At 45.4% G+C, this 25,632-nt stretch overlaps 1 protein-coding gene and 1 long non-coding RNA gene across 3 annotated transcripts in view; one reads left to right on the top strand and one right to left on the bottom strand.

Annotated features, from left to right (window-relative positions):
* The window catches only part of LOC130356307 (uncharacterized), a 166,989-nt gene extending 154,391 nt beyond the window's left edge, over window positions 1-12,598 (top strand). The window contains exon 3 of the long non-coding RNA XR_008888846.1: window positions 12,489-12,598. This is a non-coding gene — a long non-coding RNA (uncharacterized LOC130356307). The remainder of the gene's footprint in view (window positions 1-12,488) is intronic.
* Window positions 1-25,632, bottom strand: part of CACNA1S (calcium voltage-gated channel subunit alpha1 S) — a 727,186-nt gene that overhangs the window by 93,837 nt on the left and 607,717 nt on the right. The window lies entirely within an intron of this gene.

Below are 25,632 nucleotides of genomic sequence, written 5' to 3'. Positions count from 1 at the left end.
GGCCGGAGGCAGTATCGCAGCGCCCCGGGTCAGTGGATCTGACCGGAGCGCTGCAGTGAGGAGAGTGTAGCGAGCGCTCCGGGGAGGAGCGGGGACCCGGAGCGCTCGGCGTAACAGTACCCCCCCCCTTGGGTCTCCCCCTCTTCTTAGAGCCTGAGAACCTGAGGAGCAGACTTTTGTCTAGGATATTGTCCTCAGGTTCCCAGGATCTCTCTTCTGGACCACAACCCTCCCAATCCACCAAAAAAAAGGTTTTCCCTCTGACCTTTTTTGATGCCAGGATCTCTTTGACGGAGAAGATGTCCGAGGAGCCGGAAACAGGAGTGGGAGGAACAGATTTGGGAGAGAAACGGTTGATGATGAGTGGTTTAAGAAGAGAAACGTGAAAGGCATTAGGAATACGAAGAGAAGGAGGAAGAAGAAGTTTGTAAGAGACAGGATTAATCTGGCACAAAATTTTGAAAGGACCAAGATAGCGTGGTCCCAACTTGTAGCTAGGGACACGGAAGCGGACATATTTAGCGGAGAGCCATACCTTGTCTCCAGGGGAAAAAATGGGAGGAGCTCTTCTTTTCTTATCCGCGAACTTCTTCATGCGTGATGAAGCCTGTAAGAGAGAATTTTGGGTCTCTCTCCATATGATGGAAAGGTCACGAGAAATTTCATCCACAGCGGGCAGACCAGAGGGCAAGGGGGTAGGGAGGGGGGGAAGAGGGTGACGGCCGTACACCACGAAAAATGGGGATTTGGAGGAAGATTCAGAGACTCTGAAGTTATACGAGAATTCGGCCCATGGAAGGAGATCTGCCCAGTCATCCTGGCGGGAGGAAACAAAATGTCGTAAATAATCACCCAAGACCTGGTTAATTCTTTCTACTTGTCCATTGGATTGGGGATGATATGCAGAAGAAAAATTTAATTTAATCTTGAGTTGTTTACAGAGAGCCCTCCAGAATTTAGACACGAATTGGACGCCTCTATCCGAGACGATCTGCGTAGGCAACCCGTGAAGACGAAAAATGTGTACAAAAAATTGTTTAGCCAACTGAGGCGCTGAAGGAAGACCAGGAAGAGGGATGAAATGTGCCATTTTGGAGAATCGATCAACGACCACCCAAATAACCGTGTTGCCACGGGAAGGGGGTAAATCAGTAATAAAATCCATACCAATCAGAGACCAAGGCTGTTCGGGGACAGGCAGGGGATGAAGAAAACCAGCGGGCTTCTGGCGAGGAGTCTTATCCCGGGCACAGATAGTGCAGGCTCGCACAAAGTCCACAACATCCGTCTCCAGAGTCGGCCACCAATAGAAGCGGGAGATGAGTTGCACAGATTTCTTGATGCCCACATGACCTGCGAGATGGGAGGAGTGACCCCATTTGAGGATTCCGAGGCGTTGGCGTGGAGAAACAAAGGTCTTTCCTGGAGGAGTTTGCCTGATGGAGGCTGGAGAAGTGGAAATCAGGCAGTCAGGAGGAATGATGTGTTGCGGAGAGAGTTCAACTTCCGAAGCATCCGAGGAACGAGAGAGAGCATCGGCCCTAATGTTCTTATCGGCAGGCCGAAAGTGAATTTCAAAATTAAATCGGGCAAAGAACAGAGACCACCGGGCCTGGCGAGGATTCAGCCGTTGGGCAGACTGGAGGTAGGAGAGGTTCTTGTGATCGGTGTAAATAATAACTGGAAATCTTGATCCCTCCAGCAGATGCCTCCATTCCTCAAGTGCTAATTTGATGGCTAGAAGCTCTCGATCCCCGATGGAGTAGTTCCTCTCCGCGGGAGAGAAGGTCCTAGAAAAAAACCCACAAGTGACAGCATGCCCGGAAGAATTTTTTTGTAGAAGAACAGCTCCAGCTCCCACTGAGGAGGCATCAACCTCCAATAGGAAGGGTTTGGAAGGGTCAGGTCTGGAGAGCACGGGAGCCGAAGAAAAGGCAGACTTGAGTCGTTTAAAGGCGTCTTCTGCTTGAGGAGGCCAAGACTTGGGATCGGCATTTTTTTTGGTTAAAGCCACGATAGGGGCCACAACGGTAGAAAAATGTGGAATAAATTGCCTGTAATAATTGGCGAACCCCAAAAAGCGTTGGATAGCACGGAGTCCGGAGGGGCGTGGCCAATCTAAGACGGCAGAGAGTTTGTCTGGATCCATTTGTAGTCCCTGGCCAGAGACCAAGTATCCTAGAAAAGGAAGAGATTGGCATTCAAACAGACATTTCTCAATTTTGGCATAGAGTTGATTGTCACGAAGTCTCTGAAGAACCATACGGACATGCTGGCGGTGTTCTTCTAGATTGGCAGAAAAAATCAGGATATCGTCCAGATATACAACAACACAGGAGTATAAAAGATCACGAAAAATTTCATTAACAAAGTCTTGGAAGACGGCAGGGGCGTTGCACAGGCCAAAGGGCATGACCAGATACTCAAAGTGTCCATCTCTGGTGTTAAATGCCGTTTTCCATTCATCCCCCTCTCTGATGCGGATGAGATTATAAGCACCTCTTAAGTCCAGTTTAGTAAAGATGTGGGCACCTTGGAGGCGATCAAAGAGTTCAGAGATGAGGGGTAGGGGGTAGCGGTTCTTAACCGTGATTTTATTAAGACCGCGGTAGTCAATGCAAGGACGTAGGGAGCCATCTTTTTTGGACACAAAGAAAAATCCGGCTCCGGCAGGAGAGGAGGATTTACGGATAAAGCCCTTTTTCAAATTTTCCTGGACGTATTCAGACATGGCAAGAGTCTCTGGGGCGGACAGAGGATAAATTCTGCCCCGGGGTGGAGTAGTGCCCGGGAGGAGGTCGATAGGACAATCATAAGGCCTGTGAGGAGGTAGAGTCTCAGCTTGTTTTTTGCAAAAAACATCCGCAAAGTCCATATAGGCCTTAGGGAGACCGGTTACTGGAGGAACCACAGAGTCACGGCAAGGGTTACTGGGAACCGGTTTTAGACAGTCCTTGGAACAAGAGGGCCCCCAACTCTTGATCTCCCCAGTGGACCAATCCAGGGTTGGGGAATGAAGTTGAAGCCAGGGAAGTCCAAGGAGAATTTCCGAAGTGCAATTGGGGAGGACCAAAAGTTCAATCCTCTCGTGATGAGATCCGATGCTCATTAGAAGGGGCTCCGTGCGGAAACGTATGGTACAGTCCAATCTTTCATTGTTTACACAATTGATGTAAAGGGGTCTGGCGAGACTGGTCACTGGGATGTTGAACCTGTTGACGAGAGAGGCCAAAATAAAATTTCCTGCAGATCCAGAGTCCAAGAAGGCCACAGTAGAGAAGGAGAAGGCAGAGGCAGACATCCGCACAGGCACAGTAAGACGTGGAGAAGCAGAGTAGACATCAAGGACTGTCTCACCTTTGTGCGGAGTCAGCGTACGTCTTTCCAGGCGGGGAGGACGGATAGGACAATCCCTCAGGAAGTGTTCGGTACTAGCACAGTACAGGCAGAGGTTCTCCATGCGGCGTCGTGTCCTCTCTTGAGGTGTCAGGCGAGACCGGTCGACCTGCATAGCCTCCACGGCGGGAGGCACAGTAACGGATTGCAGGGGACCAGAGGAGAGAGGAGCCGAGGAGAAGAAACGCCTCGTGCGAACAGAGTCCATATCTTGGCGGAGCTCCTGACGCCTTTCGGAAAAACGCATGTCAATGCGAGTGGCTAGGTGAATGAGTTCATGTAGATTAGCAGGAATTTCTCGTGCGGCCAGAACATCTTTAATGTTGCTGGATAGGCCTTTTTTAAAGGTCGCGCAGAGGGCTTCATTATTCCAGGATAATTCTGAAGCAAGAGTACGGAATTGTACGGCATACTCGCCAACGGAAGAATTACCCTGGACCAAGTTCAACAGGGCAGTCTCAGCAGAAGAGGCTCGGGCAGGTTCCTCAAAGACACTTCGGATTTCCGAGAAGAAGGAGTGTACAGAGGCAGTGACGGGGTCATTGCGGTCCCAGAGCGGTGTGGCCCAAGACAGGGCTTTTCCAGACAGAAGGCTGACTACGAAAGCCACCTTAGACCTTTCAGTGGGAAACTGGTCCGACATCATCTCCAGATGCAGGGAACATTGGGAAAGAAAGCCACGGCAAAACTTAGAGTCCCCATCAAATTTATCCGGCAAGGATAGGCGTAGACCAGGAGCGGCCACTCGCTGCGGAGGAGGTGCAGGAGCTGGCGGAGGAGATGATTGCTGAAGCTGTGGTAGTAACTGCTGTAGCATAACGGTCAGTTGAGACAGCTGTTGGCCTTGTTGCGCTATCTGTTGTGACTGCTGGGCGACCACCGTGGTGAGGTCAGCGACAACTGGCAGAGGAACTTCAGCGGGATCCATGGCCGGATCTACTGTCACGATGCCGGCTGGCAGGTAGTGGATCCTCTGTGCCAGAGAGGGATTGGCGTGGACCGTGCTAGTGGATCGGTTCTAAGTCACTACTGGTTTTCACCAGAGCCCGCCGCAAAGCGGGATGGTCTTGCTGCGGCGGTAGTGACCAGGTCGTATCCACTAGCAACGGCTCACCTCTCTGGCTGCTGAAGATAGGCGCGGTACAAGGGAGTAGACAGAAGCAAGGTCGGACGTAGCAGAAGGTCGGGGCAGGCAGCAAGGATCGTAGTCAGGGGCAACGGCAGGAGGTCTGGAACACAGGCTAGGAACACACAAGGAAACGCTTTCACTGGCACGATGGCAACAAGATCCGGCAGGGAAGTGCAAGGGAAGTGAGGTGATATAGGGAAGTGCACAGGTGATCAGACTAATTGGAACCACTGCGCCAATCAGCGGCGCAGTGGCCCTTTAAATCGCAAAGACCCGGCGCGCGCGCGCCCTAAGGAGCGGGGCCGCGCGCGCCGGGACAGGACCGACGGAGAGCGAGTCAGGTACGGGAGCCGGGGTGCGCATCGCGAGCGGGCGCTACCCGCATCGCGAATCGCATCCCGGCCGGAGGCAGTATCGCAGCGCCCCGGGTCAGTGGATCTGACCGGAGCGCTGCAGTGAGGAGAGTGTAGCGAGCGCTCCGGGGAGGAGCGGGGACCCGGAGCGCTCGGCGTAACAATGCAATGGTCCTAAGAGCCCTCCAGGATTAACATGGGTATCTCCGCGTTGACAAGACCTATGGCCTAGTTCAAGATCGGTTCTGTTCGCCTCGCATGAGGAAGAATGTAGAATAGGTGAAGACCTACAGAAGGTGCATCTAGAGGAAGACCCTGCCAGTGAGAGCTGCCTCCATGGGTCATCTTAACCTGTTGAGGACGAAGGGTGTACCTGTACGCCCTGCACCCGCACCATTTCTATAATGCGGGGTCAGGCCAGGACCCATGGCTAATAGTGGACATCACCGATCGTGGTGATGTGCGCTATTAACCCCTTAAACGCATTGATTAAAGTTGATTACCGCATCTAAAGTTACAAAAAAGCACTCCTGGCTGCTCAGTCAACAGTGTCCCAATCAGCTAAGAAGCACGAGGAGGGTCCCTTACCTGCCTCCTCGGCATCCGATTGCCGAATGACTGCTCCTTGCCTGAGATCCAGGAAGGAACAGTCAAGCGTCGATAACACTGATCAAAGCTATGGGGGCTATAACACTGCAAAAAAAAAGTGGAAAAAAAAGGTAATAAACATGATTTAACCCTTCCCCCAATAAAAGTTTGAATCACCCCCCCCCCCCTTTTCCCATTGAAAAAACAAACAAACAGTGTAAATAAAAGCAAAAATAAACATATTGTTACGCCGAGCGCTCTGGGTCCCTGCTCCTCCGCAGAGCGCTCACGGCGTTCTTCTTCTGTTAACAGCGCTCCGGTCAGACTCGCTGACCGGGAGCGCTGCTCTGAGTCCCCAGGCGGGGATGCGATCCGCGGGGCAGGACGTGCCTGCCCGCGGGTCGCATCCCGTTCTGCTCACCTGCCCCGTCCTCCTTCCGTCCCAGCGCGCGCGGCCCCGCTCTCGAGGGCGCGCGCGCTGGCTCTCTGAAATTTAAAGGGCCAGTGCACCACTAATTGGTGCCTTGCCCAATCAAGTGCAATTCCCTCCATTTCCTATAAAACCCACTTCCCCTTCCTGTCCTCGCCGGATCTTGTTGCCCTAGTGCCCTGAGAAAGCGTTTTGTGTATCCCAAGCCTGTGTTGCCAGACCCTTGCCGTTGCCCCTGACTATGACCCTTTGCCCTGACCTTCTGCTACGTCCGACCTTGCTCTTGCCTTGTCCCTGTGTACTGCGCCTGTCTCAGCTGTCAGTGGGGTTGAGTCGCTATCGGGTGGAGCGACCTGGGGGTTACCGGCCGCTGCAAGTCCATCCCGCTTTGCGGCGGGCTCTGGTGAAAACCAGTAACCCCTTAGATTCCGTTCCCCTGGTACAGCCCACGCCATCACCTCACTGACACAGAGGATCCACCTTCAGTGTCCTCTCTGCATTCCAGTCCAGATCCTGACACATATGTTTTATGGCCACATGCATAATGTCCGAACTATAAAAATTTATCATTAATTAAACCGCACGGTCAATGGCATAGGCACAAAAAAATTCCAAAGTCCAAAATAGTGTATTTTTTGGCACAATTTATACCATAAAAAATGAATAAAAAGCGATCAAAAGGTCTGATCAAAACAAAAATGGTACTGATAAAAACTTGTATTAATGTGTATAAAGAAGCCAAGGAAAGGTGGAAAAATCTCCAAAAGGCATCAAATTACAGATTAGACATTCTTATAATATGTCAACAAAAGTTAGATTTTATTTCCATCATTTACACTTTCAAAATAACAGAAAACAAAAAAATTACGTCTGCAAAAGTTTGGGCACCCTGCAGAATTTATAGTATGCACTGTCCCCTTTGCAAAGCTGAGACCTGCCAGTGTCACGGATTGTTCTCAATCATCATCTGGGAAGACCAGGTGATGTCAATCTCAAAGGTTTTAGATGCCCATTCTCATCTGACCTTGCCCCAACAATCAGCACCATGGGTTCTTGTAAGCAGTTGTCTAGAAATCTGAAACTGAAAATAGTTGACGCTCACAAAGCTGGAGAAGGCTATAAGAAGATAGCAAAACGTTTTCAGATGTCAATATCCTCTGTTCAGAATAATTAAGAAATGGCAGTCATCAGGAACAGTGAAAGTTAAAGCAAGATCTGGAAGACCAAGAAAAATATCAGACAGAACAGCTTGCAGAATTGTGAGAATAATAATTCAAAACCCACATTTGACTGCACAATCCCTCCAGAAAGATCTGGCAGATACTGGAGTTGTGGTACTCTATTCCACTATTAAGAGATACTTGTACAAATATGGTCTTCATGGAAGAGTCATCAGAAGAAAACCTCTTCTACATCCTCACCACAAAACTTTACAAATGAACATATAGACAAGCATGATGCATTTTGTAAACAAGTTCTCTGGACCGATGAGGTTAAAATTTTACTTTTTGGCCAGATTGAGCAAAGGTACGGTTGGAGAAGAAGGGGAACAGAATTTCATGAAAATAACCTCTGTCCAAAAGCATGGGGGTGGATCAATCATACTTTGGGGTTGTATTGCAGCCAGTGGCACAGGGAACATCTCACGAGTAGAAGGAAAAATGGATTCAATAACATTTCAGCAAATTTTGGATGCTAACTTGACGCCATCTGTGAAAAAGCTGAAGTTAAAGAGAGGATGGCTTCTACAAATGGATAATGATCCTAAACACACCTCGAAATCCACGGGGGATTACATCAAGAGGCGTAAACTGAAGGTTTTCCATGGCCTTCACAATCTCCTGACCTCAACATAATTGAAAATCTATGGACAGACCTTAAAAGAGCAGTGTGTGACAGACAGCCCAGATATCTCAAAGAACTGGAAGACTTTTGTAAGGAAGAATGGGCAAAGATACCTCAAACAAGAATTGAAAGACTCTTAGCTGGCTACAAAAAGCGTTTACAAGCTGTGATACTTGCCAAAGGGGGCAGTACAAGATATTAACTCTGCAGGGTGCCCAAACTTTTGCAGACAACATTTTTTTTTTGTTTTCTGTTAATTTGAAAGTGTAAATGATGGAAATAAACTAACTTTAGTTGACAAATTATAAGAATGTCTAATCTGTAATTTGATGCCTTTTGAACATTTTTCCATCTTTTCTTTGCTTCTTTATGCACATTAATACAAATTTTTACCTGGGGTGCCCAAACTTTTGATCCCCACTGTAGCCCGGTACCTGAAAAAATTAAGTTAGAGGGGTCAGAAGATAATTTTAAACGTATACATTTTCCTGCATGTAGTTATGATTTTTTTTTTCCAGAAGTAAGACTAAATCAAACCTATATAATTAGGGAATCATTTTAACTGTATGGACCTACAGAATAAAGATAAGGTGTCATTTTTACCGAAAAATGTATTGCGTAGAAACGGAAGCCCCCAAAATTTACAAAATGGCATTTTTTCCTCAAATCATGCAGTGCCAGACATGTCTCCCTTCTTAAGCCAGTACATGTCCGGGACAGTCTGAAGAGCAGCTGGATGATCCAGAAGAGGATTGGGAGAATGTCTTATGGTCAGATGAAACCAAAGTAGAACTTTTTGGTAAAAACTCAACTTGTCATGTTTGGAGGAGAAAAAATGCCAAGTTGCATCTAAAGAACACAACACCTACTGTGAAGCATGGGGTGGAAACATCATGCTTTGGGGCTGTTTTTCAGCATAGGGACCAGGACAACAGATCCATGTAAAGGAAAGAATGAATGGGGCCATGTATCGTGAGATTTTGAGTGAAAACCTCCTTCCATCAGCAAGGGCATTGAAGATGAAACATGGCTGGGTCTTCCAGCATGACAATGATCCCAAACACGCCGTCCAAGCAATGAAGGAGTGGCTTCGTAAGAAGCATTTCAAGGTCCTGGAGTGGCTTAGGAAGTCTCCAGATATCAACCCCATAGAAAACCTTTGGAGGGAGTTGAAAGTCCATGTTGCCCATCGACAGCCCCAAAACATCACTGCTCTAGAGGAGATCTGCATGGAGGAATTGGCCAAAATACCAGCAACAGTGTGTGAAAACCTTGTGAAGACTTACAGAAAATGTTTAACCTCTGTCATTGCCAACAAAGGGTATATAACAAAGTATTGAGATTAAGTTTTGTTATTAACCAAATACTTATTTTCCACCATAATTTGCAAATCAATTCTTTAAAATATCAGACAATGTGATTTTAAGGATTTGAGATGGCCATTAAACTTCAACTGGCCTATGAGTTGGCCATTAAAGCTGCAGCAAAATTGGAAGAACGGAACATGAGAAGGCATGTTGCTGAAGTGAGACATTGGGATATCGGTGCAGGAGATAGTTCTTCTCCAGAATTCAGGGAAGCACACACTGGCTGACAGATGGAAAGATACCCTATTTGAAGTGGTGTCAAAACTGAAGGGACTGCCAGTATTACAACATCGAGGGCCCAGAGGGCCGAATAAAGGCAATGCATAGAAACCATCTGCTACCAGTGGCAGGAAGCAGTAAAGAATTGGTGGAAAGCATAACACAGAGCCTTGAAAACAAGGTAGAGGAGACCCCAGGTACAGAGGATCATTGGGGGTCACCTCCTTTAACTTCCACGGTTCATCAAAGAATTAGAACCCCTCCTGTGTCATGCAGTTCTCCAAGGTTGAACCCGGAAAGTCTGTGGTTTGTGCCTGGAATTACCCTTATGGAGAAAAAAATAAACACAAAAACGTGCTCCCTAGTGCAAAACCCTCGATTGATGTTAGGTGATAGATGGCGATATAGAGGTGTGGTGACACGGGGTGGTGTTGGTGGAAATACCTGATCACTTTGTGATGCCAGGGCACCGTTATCCTATACACGGTCCGAGGTTGGAGACAGCTTCTCCTGGGCCAGACACGGGGAGTAAATGAACACACCGACGTCAGGTTTAGGATAACTGTCTTTACTGAGCTGGTGCAGATGGTATTTCACATACAGCTAGCCTTTGATGTGAGAGAGTGTAGCGTAACCCCTTGGGAGCCCTGTTGCCTTGCTGAGACTTGTGGTGCATACACCAAACAGATTTATAATGAATTGTGAGATGAAAGATTGAATCCTGGTAGCAAGGGTCCTGTCAAGGTACTGAAGACTTGACCGCAGAGGCATGAATTTCCTCCTTGCGAGTAATCCTTACAGGAGAGATTAGATTTGAGTTAGGCCTCTCCTCAGAGCACATGACACACAGCACACCTGAGCTAAGCTGTTGCTCGGGAGCCTTGTTGGAACTAGACTGAACAATGTCTAGCATTAGACTAACTAAGTACTCCCCAGCACCTCACTATGTAGGGGAGACCTTTGGGGTTCTCATTGACAGGCAGGGTCAGATGGGGTTCACTGCTCACACTTAAGGGTACAGTACACATATTAAACATATATACACATAATAATGAAATTAATTTAAGAAAATATATTATTTGATATTGTAGTACATAATTAATCCAACAACAGAACTCCAGTGGGTCCTTGTGCTGCCCGAGACAGTCTAAAGCCACAGGACAGCTACTGGTGCTAGGACACCACAGAGGTGCTCACTTTTGAGCATTGAGCTGAGGGCTTAACACCTTTGCTGATGTGTAGAAATCATAGCAGGAATCTGGCTGCTGCCTGTGTCCTGAACCGTAATCCTAATAGGAACGGATCTGTACAGACCCCGGGGAAAACAACAGGCTTGCTATAGGATGCATGCCAGTTTGCGGAGTGAATGACAAGGGACCACAATGATAAAGACAATAAATAAAAGGGCAGTTTATTGGATAAAACTGACCCCACATTTGGAAAGGATTCCACCTTTCTTCCTCAAGTCCAATACATGAGTTAAGGGTGGGCCGCTGGTGTGCGAGTGAGTGGATAAGGAAAACCTATAACTGAATTGCTCTCCCTGAGTTTTTGTTATACCATATCCTATTGTGTTAAGTTATGCACGTTTGTAAATTTTATTCTTGCAATATATAATTAGTTTAAGTTAGGCTTTGTCAGTCTCATTGTGTATAAGATGTTCCCAATGGAGTAACAGTTTTAAAGCCACGATGTTCAGGTTTTTACGCACGTACATAGGAAAATTGTGCAAACCTTAGGCACCGCCTAGTCTCTCTCAGATATCTTGCTGGCATGCCAGTGTTATATAATAGAAAAATTACCTGTGGGGAAAGGGGGGAGGGTAACACCAACCCAGACTACGCCACTGACTGATGGACAGTAAAGTCAACTGAGAGGCTATAAAGCAGCTGCTGCCATCAAAAGAGGCATAGATGCTCATGGCAAAAAACATAGTTTGCATCTAAAAATCACTGGTCAAACCACACATTAGGATATTTGGGGAGATTTATTAAAACCTGTGCAGAGGAAAAGCTGACCAGCATAGCAACCAATGAGATCACTTTAATTTTCATAAAGCCTCTAAAAATAAAAGAAGCAATCTGATTGATTGCTGTGGGCAACTGGTCAACTTTTTCTCTGCACAGATTTTGATAAATATCCCCAATTGTATCCAACTTGGGGCACAAAGCTAACTGAAAATGCCACACAATGATGTAATGGACAATTTGAACAAGTTCCATTAAGGCCTGAATGCATTTCTTTAAAATATATAACAATACATTACAAGTTAGGCCCCTTTCACACTATAAAAATTCATCCGTAATGAACGTCGGTCATAAAAATGATAAAAATCGTCCGTTAAGCGGCCGTTAGGCTAGGTTTCCCTTGTTTTTTTTTTAACACACAAAAAAATGCCAGCAAAAACACCAGAAAAACTGCCACAGCTTTTTCCTGCGTTTTGGCAATTTTTCTGGCATTTTTTCTGGCGTTTTTCCTGGTGTGTGGAAACAGACAATTTTGTCCCCTGTGGCAGTTTTCTCACTGCCTTTAGGGTATCACTCTGTGGGTTGGATGCTGAGCGCCCAGTCCACAGAGTGTAAGGAGATGAGGAGTAATGTATAGCATCATTACTCACCTCCACCTGCCGTATCATATACAGGAGTGCATAGTGTGCCCGTGTATATTATACAGGAACCGGCAATCCTGTCACCAGACTGACAGGACTCCCTGCTCCTATAGCCCCTTTGGGCGGTATACAGAATCTATAGATAGCTGTATATAGTGTATACAGAATACGAGGTCCACTTACCTTCCTTGCTCCTGTCCTGCCGAGTCTGTGTAGCTCCGCCCCTAGTGATGACATAATTAGGGGCGGAGCTACAGACGGGAGCCAGGCTAGTAAGGGTCTGAAGCTATGTTCACATTGTCCATTTTGTATAATGTGAACAGACCCTTCTTGCAGTGTCTTCCCAGACAGGGGGACTCCAGCTGTTGCTAAACTACAACTCCCAGCATGCCCAGACAACCAAAGGCTGTCTGGGCATGCTGGGGTTTTTTGTTTTGCAACAATTGTAGGCTCTCTGTTTGGGAAGACATTGCATTATGGGCGCTCTCCCCAGCAGACAGCGCCAAAAATGTTCTAACTAATTTTTTGTGTTTCTTTTTTCTTCTCGTTTCAGATCCGTGTATGCAGAGGATAACGGCAGATTTGATGGATTACGGCGGATGAACTGGATTTTTTTTCCTTTTAATAAAATGGTTAACGAGGGCTGTGGGGTTGTGTTTAAAATAAAATAATTTTTCCAATGTGTCGTCTTTTTTTTAAATTGAATTTTCAGGCTTAGTAGTGGAAGCCGGTCTTATTGATGGAATCCATTACTAAGCCAGGGCTTAGCGTTAGCCCCAAAAACAGCTAGCGCTAACCCCCAATTATTTCCCGGGTACCCACCGCCACAGGGGTGCCGGGAAGAGCCAGTACCAACAGGCCCGGAGCGTCAAAAATGGCGGCTCTTCCCGGCACCACTGTGGCGGTGGGTACCAGGGTAATAATTGGGGGTTAGCGCTGTTTTTGGGGCTAACGCTAAACCCTGGCTTTGTAATGGATTATGTCAATAAGACCGGCTTCCACTCCATGGCTCCATTACATCAAACCTTTCACAATACGTCGATCGTTTCCTCCAACCGTTCGTTCAGAAAACAGACTATTATATAGATACGACTCAAATTATTAGTCTATTAGAACACATGAACTGGTCATCAGACTATATTTTAGCCACCATCGATGTAAGTTCATTATACACTATAATAGATCACGATTTAGGTATTGCTTCAGTAAAAAGGTTTTTAGAGAAAGGCAACATTCAAAAAGAACAGATTGATTATATCACGCAAGCAATACTATTTATACTAACACATAATTATTTTTACTTCGAGGGGAATTTTTATTTACAGTTAAAAGGAATGGCAATGGGCATCAGGTTCACGCCGAGTTACACCAACCTGTTAATGGTGGCGTGGGAACACGACACCATCACCCCCATACTCGGCGCGAACCTGGTGTTCTGGAGACATTATATTGACGATATCATTCTAATTTGGAAAGGTGCCCAGGATGAACTCGAGGAGTTCATTGTCGGACTGAATGCCAACAGGGAGAAAATAGAATTTCTAGATTTGGAGATCTTTTCTTCGGATTCCAGATTACAGTGTAAAACATTTACCAAACCTACAGCCTGTAATAGTTATATTCAATTCAATAGTTGCCACCTAACAAAGTGGCTAATAAATGTCCCCAAAGGACAATATAGACGATTAAAGTGCAACTGTACCTCAGACATCCATTTTCAGAAAGAAGCTTTGACTTTAACTACTCAATTTTTGGAAAAACAATATCCCGCATAAATACTGGAGAGATCTCTGAATCAAGTTAGGGACTTGGACAGGACGTCCATTTTTATACCAAAAGATAAGGACCAGGAGACTAGTGATCAACAACCCAAATTAATCCTCCCATTCAATACCAATCATAAAAAAGTTGAACAGATCATTCTCAAACATTGCCATTTAGCACGTAGGGATAGACTAATAGGTGATCTGCTTCCCCTTAGGCCTCAAATAGTCTATAAAAAAGCCCCGAATTTAGGGTTAACTTTAGCCCCATCGATTAAGAAATCAAGTGAGAGTAAAAAACCCCAAACCTGCATGTCTACCCAGGGCTTTTTCAGGTGTGGCAGTTGTTCCAACTGCCACACAACGGAGGGACCAAGGAAGACTCGGGAGGTACACTCTACTGTAAATTCTTTTAGATGGAGGATCCCAGATTTAATCACATGTTCGACTAAGGGAGTATCATATCTCTTAGAATGCAGTTGTCACCAGCAATATGTGGGCAGAACTAAAAGGGCTTTAAAGGTACGCATTGCTGAGCATATATATAATATCAAGAGAGGTTGCCCAAAACACCCACTATCACATCACTTTGCCCAATATCATAACAGAGATCCCAAAAGTTTGTCGTATATAGGGTTACAAGTAGTGAGGCAAGATTGGAGAGGGGGAAGCTTTCTTATCAAAATGTCGAGGATGGAAAGCCAAAAAATATTTGAGTTTGAGTGCCTGGAGCCCAAGGGCCTCAATTCAAATATGGAGTTATTTGGATTTTTAATGGGGGGCCTCCGCTGAGAAATATTTTTTTTAATTTTTTTATTATATTTTTATTTTAATTTCATATCTATCTTTATTTTGTATTATTATTTTTATTTTATTTTCTTTAATTGTTCTGGTTGTGCTACTCTTGTCATTTCTCCCATTTGTAAGACAAGTATTAATTATAGTGTAATCTACCAATCTGTTCATCCACCACTACATCATATAAATAGAGAATCCACTACATTTTTTAAGGAAAACCTTAGAGATGATCCACGCCACAATTTGTATTTATCCCATTTTGGATTGTGGGTGTGATCCTAGTAAGGGTATAAAAATACACCTCCAGTTCAGTTCTCTATACACCACTGAAGAAGGGGTTTTTAACTGTGCTCTGACACCCCGAAACGCATCTGGTGATTGAATTTGAGACTTTGAACATCAGTGTCAGTTCACACTACAGCTGCGGCTTCAAAGCGTTTATTGGACTGTTGCATTTGAGAGACTATATCTCTTATCCCATGGACCTGTATTGCTACTTATCAGCTAAATCGGTATCCAATCCTCCTCTGTGAGAACATTGTCCTAATACAGTTGGAGTTCTACTTTATCTGCACGTCATCTGAATACCTGTATCCACGGCATCCAGCGCCAATTACAATATCCAACGCGAATCACGCTATCCAGCATTCATTCGGCTCCCGTACCAGGCCAGCTGACTTGCCGTCAGCTGACTGTGACGTCAGACGCCAAGTCCGAGCTCGCCGGCAAAGAACGGCTGCACATTGTGCAAACAGAACGCCGCCCCGGCTGGAGCGTATCCGACTACCATCCATCTGTCTCGTCAGCGGTGCGGTGAGTGGCACAGCAGTGCCAGATATGATTTAAACTGGATTATATGACACCTGTACCTAGGACTTTGTATTCATTTCTCTAGGACACAATTGTTTAAGGACATTTGCAAGATTTTTTTACAGGATTAACCTCACAGGATTGGAACCATCTACCAGACTGTCACTATATATAGGACACTTTCCATTTTTTCTCCTTTTTCCTTTATTTGTATAGGGTAATTTCTAGAGGTGCACCGAAATGGAAATTTCAGAACCGAAACGAAACCGAATTTTAAAAAAATGTCCGGCCGAAATCGATACCGAAACCGAAAATGACTTCTCCCCGTCTTCTGGTAAAATGCAGCGCTCCGCTCATTAGATTAGATTCCCCCACATTAGATTGCCAGCTCCCCCACATTAGGTCGGGAGTTCCCCCACATTAATAGGCAGCTCCCCCACAATAGTAGGCAGCTCCCCCACATTAGGTCAGTATTTCCCCCACAATAGTAGGCAGGTTCCCCACAATAGTAGGCAGCTCCCCCACATTAGGTCAGCATTTCCCCCACAATAGTAGGCAGGTTCCCCACAAATATTAGGCAGCTCCCCCCAACAATATTAGGCAGCTCCCCCCACATTTGTAGGCAGCTCCCCCCCACATTAGGTCAGCAGTTCCCCCACAATAGTAGGCAGGTTCCCCACAATAGTAGGCAGTTCCCCCACAACAATATTAGGCAGCTCCCCCCACATTTGTAGGCAGCTCCCCCCACATTTGTAGGCAGCTCCCCCCCCCCACAATATTAGGCAGCTCCCCCCCAACAATATTAGGCAGCTCCCCCCCACAATATTAGGCAGCTCCCCCCCACAATATTAGGCAGCTCCCCCACATTTGTAGGCAGCTCCCCCCCAACAATATTAGGCAGCTTCCCCCACATTTGTAGGCAGCTCCCCCCCAACAATATTAGGCAGCTCCCCCCCCACATTTGTAGGCAGCTGCCCCCCAACAATATTAGGCAGCTCCCCCCCCCCCACAATATTAGGCAGCTCCCCCCACATTTGTAGGCAGCTCCCCCCCACATTAGGTCAGCAGTTCCCCCACAATAGTAGGCAGCTTCCCCCCACCCCACAGGCATACAGCTTCCAGCCATATACAGTGTATGGCTGGAGGCTGTATGTCTGTACTGCTGCCCCCACAGTGATCCGGTCACCGCTCCTCCGGCCCGGGGTCACATCTACTGCTATGGCCTATGGACCATAGCAGTAGGTGCCGGGACCGGAGGAGCGGTGACCGGAACACTGAAGAATATGACGCGGTCACTTACCAGGCCCTGGCCAGCGCGCGTTCTCCTGCGACGATTCTGCGGTCCTCCTGCCTCTCTATGGTTGTACGCACGGGACGTCAGTGACGTCCCGTGCGTATGACCATAGAGGCGGAGAAGCGAGGGACCGAAGGAGGATCGCAGGAGGACGCCGGGGAATGGTGAGTGACCGGCGGACATCCTTATGTCCCGAAAAGATTTTTCGGGACACAGGGATGTCCGGGATAGGAATACTAATTTTTATGTGCCCGGGCCGGCTCCCGTGTGTGGCTGCAGGCGGGGGCCGACCAGAGCATATAAAAACTAATACTCTATACTAAAAACCAGGGGGCCTCCAGCTGTTGTGAAACTACAACTCCCAGCATGCCCGGACAGACTTTGCCGGTCCGGGCATGCTGGGAGTTGTAGTTTCACAACAGCTGGAGGCCCCCTGGTTTTTAGTATACAGTATTACGTTTTATATGCGCTGGCCGGCCCCCGCCTGCAACCACACACGGGAGCCGGCCCGGGCACATAAAAAGAAGTATCCTTATCCCGGAGAGCGCGCCCCCCCCAGATGTTGCGCCGGCCCCCCCCTGCACCCCCCACGAGTGCCTCTGCCACTGGCAGTGTTTGCAACTTGTGCTGTGGGCGGGCAGGGAAGGTGGGTCATTATCGGCACATTTTTTGTTGTTTCGGCATTTCCCCGAAACAGCTATTTTCGGCCGATATGTATCGGCCGCCGATATATATCGGTGCATCCCTAGTAATTTCCTTTACAGGTGATATATAGAGATACGTATCAAAACCTTTTTTATCTTTAGACACACTACCATATCCATAAGTGTGTCAATTTATACAACAACCATTAGATTACGAGATATAGTAGCTGCTATGCTCATGAGAATTATCGTTCTGTAGTGATATACTGAATTGTTCTTTTATATTTGAATTTTAATACTATATTGCGATACCGTAGGGCCCTGCGGGAAACGCTCTGTTTTTTTATTATATACTTAATATATCCTATATTGTGGAATAAATATATTTGTGATCGGGGCTCCATACGTGTACTAGTGACAGGAAAGATTGCCTACATATCTATACAAGATCTTACCCCAGCATAGCGGTCTGAGTTGTGCCATAACCGCGCAATGAGGGCACGCCTATAAAGGGCATGCACTACAGTGAAGGAATAAGATAAGGGAGGGTTGGGAGGGTTCCACAAACGACACGTGCTCCGCCCCTGTAGGAGAGGGGGAAGTTATATACATACGCCCCACCTGGAAGTGCAGGGAGCGATAATTACTTCCGCCCCTCGCACAAATACAGCCCATCAGGCTTTATACTTGTGATCGGGGCTCCATACGTGTACTAGTGACAGGAAAGATTGCCTACATATCTATACAAGATCTTACCCTAGCATAGCGGTCTGAGTTGTGCCATAACCGCGCAATGAGGGCAAAAAGCAACCATACTAGGATGAATACAATTCCTGAAATAAAACATCCTACATCCAGCATCAATCTTCACATACCCGAAGTAGACTATACCTAGTGTGCTGAAAGAGTAGCCCTGACCAACTAGTGACTACTAGAGGTGGTAACCATACCTTTGAAATCGTGGTAGTAACGTCCATCTGTAAAGAATCAACCTGAGAATAACCTTCCCTGCCAAATATACTAACTGAACTATACCTATCACCATCCCTACTTGTGACATTACTTCAAATGGACACGGAAAGGCTAACTTCATGGCAGGTCTGACAAGCACCAATCCCCTGCTATTTAAGAGGCAAAAACTAAACTGACAGGTAAATGACAAGAAATACCTATCTACCTGATAGACCATGTGGGTCATGTCGCCTGACAAGGTTCACGAAGGCACCTTACCTGATTGAGGCTGTACTGACAGACATACCTAACTAGCCACTGTACTGACCCAACTGGACTTGGAAGTGATGACCCTTTGCAGACGACAGCTCCCTGCGAGAGCAACGTACCTGTAGATGTGACCAGTGTTTAGGTGAACCATCATGCCTGTAGACCTGACAGGTCTTTGTGACACCGTCGTGCCTGAACCCATCACAGGTCCCCGCGGAACCATCGAGCCTGTAGACATGACAGGTCTTTGTGAAATCATCGTGCCTGTAAACGTCACAGGTCTTTGTAAACCACTTTTTTTATTTTTCAAATACGTAAGTGTGAAATGCCATATTGAGATTGTATGCTATCTAAAACGTGTCAGATTACCTACATAACCATGTCAAATCAATTGCTCTGAAATGAGACAGCAGCAACCACGATTCAATCCCCGATCCTAAAGAAATGAGTCATGTAACTGTGCATTAAATGCACAATATATCTGCAACTAAATGCTGGCCCTCCTTAAAAGAGAACGTGCAATTATGCCGGATAGTTGAATGTGCACTATAACGAAATGATAACGTCATCGAGAAATACAACAGACGAGGTTGTATCTGACCTGAAAACGTGTCAGGTCATAACAAATATAACACACGACAAAATTGCTCTGAAAACGAGTCAGTAGCATCTGGCATTACCCCTTTGAACCTGAAGAGGAGTCAGGCAACAGGGTAACATCATGAGTATTCATGACAAGATACCTGTATGAAGCTGGCGTGTTGTTCTGAAGGCGTGTCAGTAACAAAAATGACCAATTGTGTCCAATACTCTAAGCAAATGATCTACCTCCCCTGTGTGCACCGCATGAAACATGTTAACCGTATGTACAGCATAACCTGCTAACAGTACACCCAACTACAAGTCGCTACTCAATATGTTATTGCTCTGAGACATGTCTGTAACAATAACCTATGTGGTGCATCCCCCCCTGCAGACGTAGGAGGTTTAAGAATATGTGCTCGATATATCTGCAATGAATGTAAGCACCATATGTATACTGTAATCGTGTATTGTAAATATATGTACAGCCAGAGGTGCAACTGCTATTCAACACTAGGAACGAATGCACATAATAACCTACCCGCATACAACTATGGTAGTATGCAACAAATGCTGTGTACTGGTGCATGTATCATACACAAGCTGGGAGCGTAAGTACCGTGAAAACGTAAGGAACGTTATGAATTTATGCTCTAACACCATTATGAGTACCGCATACATGCCTAGAAAATAAAGTGTAAACATATATCTAAAAAGATAAAAGACAACGTGCAACTATGCCGGATAGTTGAATATGTCTACTATAAGTAACTGATAACGTGGTCATGAAATACCACGGAGGAGGCTGTATCTGTCCTGGGAATGTCTCAGGTCATGACAATAAACCACAATGTAATTGCTCTGAAAATTTGTCGGTAGCAACCTACATTAACTCCTTAAGCTGAAGGAGTCAGGCAAATAGGGCAACATCCTAACAAAGCTGTATAAGCTTTCCGTATAAACACTATGCACGAATATGCAGTATGAAAGCTATGAGCATGAGTACAGTAAAGCTACGGGAGCATATGTGTAGTGTAGACTCTAAGGATGGAAATGCAGAAAAACTATTACCCATGTGCAGTACAATAAAATAAAGCTATGAACGTAACCAGACTATGAGCGTAACGTGCAACTATGCCAGGTAGTTGAATCTGTGTACTATAACGAAATAACGTAAATCAAGAAATACAACAGATGAGGTTGTATCTGACCTGAAAACGTGTCAGGTCATAACAAATACACCAACGACAAAATTGCTCTGAATATGAGTCAGTAGCAACCGACATTACCCCTTAACCTGAAGAGGAGTCAGGCAACAGGTTAACATTGTGAGTATTCCTGAAATTGGTTGCTCTGAATGTGAGTCAGTAACAACCGCGATTCAACCCCTGAAGGAACGAGTCAGGTGACCGGGTATTGAACAGCCGATTAGCGCCACTAAAATGATGACCACCCTTTGAACGAGTAATTGTGCCGGATAGTTGAATATGTGTACTATAACTAACTGATAACGTAGTCGTGAAATACAACAGAGGAGGTTGTATCTGACCTGAGAACTTGTCAGGTCATGACAATAAACAACAATGCGATTTCTCTGAACGAGTCAGTAGCAACCGACATTGACCCCTTAACTTGAAGAGGAGTCAGGCAATAGGGCTACATTCTGACAAACCTGAGTGAACTTTCCGTATAAAAGACTATGCACGAATACACAGAATGAATGCTATAAACATACGTACAGTAAAAGCTACGGGAGCATGTGTGTAGTGTAGACACTGTGGATGAACATGCAGAATAAATACCATTACCCATGTACAGTAAACGCTATGGATGTTAGTGCAGAGAACATAACAAAATGAATGCTACATGTACGCAGAATAAGTACTACAACGTGTCAGCATAATAATTACTACCATCGTATGTACAGAATGAATGCTACGAATGTCCGTGTAGTGTATTGCTACAATTCTATGTGCAATATACATGACGTGAACATGTCTGTGGTATGAATACAACGAGCGTGTATGTGGTATAAATGTTATGAGTGTATAGTGGTATGATACTCTGAGCAGTATAATGCTATGAGTATACTTGCGGTATCAATGCTAAGAGTGTATGTGCCTGAGGTAGGCCATGTGCAGTGTAAATGCTACAAGTACATGTGCAGTATAAGCTACGAATTAATATGTGGTATGACGCTATGAGGTATGAGTACTATGAGCAGTATAATGCTGTGAACATGCTATGAGCGCGTGGCCACAACTGCACGAAACAGCATGACACTATGTGTGAGAACCGTATAAAACCTGCATGTATGAATGCGGTGAACATGTGAACAACAAAACCATGACCGTGTAACCAATATAACTGCCATGAGTGTATGAACCCTGCGTGTATGAATGCGATGAACAACAAAACCATAACCGTGTGACCAATATAACTGCCATGAGCGTATGAAACCTGCGTGTATGAATGCGGTGAACGTGTGAACAACAAAACAATGACCGTGTAACCAATATAACTGCCATGAGCGTATGAACCTTGCGTGTATGAATGCGATGAACGTGTGACCAACAAAACCATAACCGTGTGACCAATGTAACTGCCATGAGCGTATGAAACCTGCGTGTATGAATGCGGTGAACGTGTGAACAACAAAACCATGACGTGTAACCAATATAACTGCCATGAGCGTATGAACCGTATGAACCCTGCGTGTATGAATGCGAAGAACGTGTGAACAACAAAACCATAACCGTGTGACCAATATAACTGCCATGAGCGTATGAAACCTGCGTGTATGAATGCGGTGAACATGTGAACAACTTAAGAACCGTGAGCGTGTGACCACTATAACTGCCATGAGTGTATGAACCGTATAATTGCCATAGGCAGTATATTGCCGTAACCAGGATGAAATACCATTAACATATGAACCGAATGATACTTTGAGCGTATGAACCAGTGATAATTACGAGGTGTTTGATTGCCATGAACGTAACATGGTAGAAAGAACGTAAGACCGTGAACATGCCAAGAATAAGTGAACAGCATAAATGCCAAGTTTGTGGACCGTGTACAACACCAGCGAGTGAGAGAATAACCATGAGGTGAACAGCATAAACGAGTTTGCACAGTATAAATGCTGTGAATGTATCGTCAGTGAGTATATGTACCGTATATAATGATATCAGCACATGAAACTGTATACATACTATGCGCGTACAAGCAGTGTGCCATAAGTGTATGAATTAACCATGAGAGTACGGACAATAAGAAACTCATGGAGTTATGAAACCGTGAAGATGCTCTACTCGTGTGCACCTTGTACCAGTAATGCGTGTATGCCCATAATAAAACCAAGCGTATGAACCGTATGGATACCATGATCGTGCAAATAACGAGTATTACACTGTGTATACTATGATTTAATTGGATGTAGCCTATGTTATATCTCTACAGAGCATTGCACCCTACTGTATACTATATTGAAACAAGACAGTCTGCAGAGCACTGCATCACCACACACAGCATATGCTACCCTGCAACGTGATCCTCTGCAGAGTATTGCACCACACCAAACAGTAAATGCCACCCTGTGTTGTAACGAGACCCTTCGCAGAGCACTGCACCACACTGGACATGCTAACTGTAACGACCCTCTGCAGAGCATTGCACTATGTCCTATATAATATGTTGTATTGAAACCATCCCATCTGCAGAGCATTGCACTGACTGTATAAAGTTTGTTTATAATGAGACCATCTGCAGAGTATAGCACTATACTGTATATAGTATATATTATATTGTAACAAGACCATCTGCAGAGCATAGCACCATAGCTGTATATCATATATACTATATTGTAATGAGACCATCTGCAGAGCATTGCACCTTAACTATATATGATGTATACTATATTGTAACGAGACCATCTGCAGAGCATTGCACCTTTACTATATTGTAATAAGACCATCTGCAGAGCATATCACCATAGCTGTATATCATGTATACTATATTGTAACTAGACCATCTGCAGATTATTGCACCATAACTGTATATCATGTATACTATATTTTAACGAGACCATCTGCAGAGCACTGCACTATACCGTTATACAGTACATGTTATATTGTAACGAGACCCTTTGCAGAGCATTACACTGTGCCGTATACTGCAAGGGCACCGTATACCCCGCAGAGCACCGCAGCACACAGCAAAAGTTATATTGAATCGACTCTTTGCAGAGCATTGCACCACACTGTATACAGCAAACGTTATATTGAAACAACCCTCCACAGAGCATTAACGATAGCAGACAAGCTGACAGGACCGCATAACGAGGACTGGGCAGCTGCCGCAACCTGTCCCAAGGGCATAGACAATTGTAGCTGTGCGGGTGGCGGGCGGTCCACATGTCGCCATGAGGCAGCTAGCGGGCTGCGCGAAATGCTGAGGCCGCACCACCCCCAGCACCGATTTAACTCACCTGCTTGCCGCTCCTGGCCCCCCCTACCGCTGCGGGCAGAGCCAGCCAGAACCATACCTGCCCAATATTACCTTATAATCAGAGTGAGACACAGCATCCCCAGATAAGACAGCCAGCGGAGCTGCCCGGAATGCCGCGCCTGCACCCCCCCCCCAGACTCATGATCAGCGAGGCCTCCGCACCGTGAGCAGCAGCTCTGAAGATTTTTGTGGGACTGCCACAGGAAGCAGAGATTCCACAAACGACACGTGCTCCGCCCCTGTAGGAGAGGGGGAAGTTATATACACACGCCCCCACCTGTTCCCAATAAGCCCCACCTGGAAGTGCAGGGAGCGATAATTACTTCCGCCCCTCGCACAAATACAGCCCATCAGGCTTTATACATATATATATATCTATTAAATTGTCTTTTCCTTGGGTAAACAGACATCCACCCAGATATTATATTTTTATAGGGGTTTTGCTGAGGACTGAATTCCCATTTTATTTTATCCAATATCAGTATGTCCTTGTCTGTTTGTACTGATCTTTAACCATAGATACAGTAAAGTAAACAATTAAGAACCTTTTATAAAGTTGTGCCTAGTACAGATTCTGTAATTGTCACCTATTTCCTTAAACCCTATGAGGGTGTGTCAGGGAATAAGTGGGAAAGAGATGCTTAAATATGAGGGTCCGGTATAGATGTATCTAAGATATATTCTCTGATAACTGTTAAATCTATGTCTGTGCATAACCATGGTTGTTCCAAAGGGAACGATAATCACAACGGATTGTTAGGATGTGACGTTGTATGAGGAGAATTAGTGGGTGAACAAGTATTTCAGTGGGTGATAATGTTATAAAGAAAAGGAATACTTGGTGTAAGATTATAGAAAGGATAGGCCTAGCTAGCAGGATGAGTAAATGGTAACTATCGTAAAGTATGGGATACTTAAGGATATGAAGCTTAGAATCCGATTAGAAGGGAATTGAATTGGAGAATGCACATTAGTCAAGACACCTCTGCCCATATACACATACACTTCCATTACCGAACCTACAAAGGAATCCAAACCACACTTTAGAAGTAAACGTGCAGCCCCTGATGGGAGTTTTGATCCCTTTGTGTATATATTGATGTTATAGGAGTCCCAAGGGGGGCCCAAGATGAGTTTAGAGCTAGAAGTCAAGTAAAAAGCCGGAGTTGAGTCAATAATATCCCAGATTTCCATGAGTAAAATTAATTATATCTATTATAACCAACAAAGAGTAATACATTACTTTGTAAATGCTCTTTAAGGTCAGGCCGAACAACTAAGAGCCACATCCGCTATAACATTCCAAAATGGTATGGCATTAGATATGATTTATGGTGTAAGAGGAAAAAGGGGGGTATGTAAAATGTTTGGGGAGACTTGTTGCACATATATCTCAGCCAATATAGGACCAGTAAAATAACCATACTTATAATTCTAATAATCTTGCTTTATTGTTTGTTGTGTTTTGCCTTGCATAAAGAAGAAGTGTGAGACAACCATCGAGAATGCCACACCAATGATGACAAATGTGGACTTTGAGATTACACATGAAGCCTATACCCCATTACAGAACTTAAAGGCCATCTATAACACCAGTGACCCATAGGGACAGCATCTGACTCCATATGTGTAAAGTCTAAGGCTAAGGGGGTCCATGGACAAGCCATGGGTCGTCTTAAGTACAGTGAAACGTTTGAGAAAACACATTGGGGCAGATGAATTAGTATGATGGAAATTAGGGAAAGGAAAACTGATCATTTTTGGAGGCTTGTAATAGATGCATCTATGTTTTCGTCATGTAAAATGTTCATTTAGGAGCCACTCCTCCCCCATCTGCTCTCTCTCGCCCCCACTATCGTGTAGAAGAATCTGCTGACCACGAGGACAATCCTACTCACCCATCTGCTCCTTCCGTTCTCACCCCTCCCATCGTGTGAAGACTTTTGAACAAAGAAGCCAGCCAAACTGTTCAGGAAAGGCATAGTAGGGGGGGGGGGGGGGGACTTATGTTAATTACAGAGGTGATATAACCAAGTGAAGGACTGAATAAAGGCAGAGAAGCATTTGAAACCGACA

Source organism: Hyla sarda, chromosome 2 (assembly GCF_029499605.1).
Source record: "Hyla sarda isolate aHylSar1 chromosome 2, aHylSar1.hap1, whole genome shotgun sequence".
Taxonomy (NCBI): domain Eukaryota; kingdom Metazoa; phylum Chordata; class Amphibia; order Anura; family Hylidae; genus Hyla; species Hyla sarda.
Note: the sequence above shows the minus strand (reverse complement) of the source record. Positions and strands in the feature narration are given on the sequence as shown.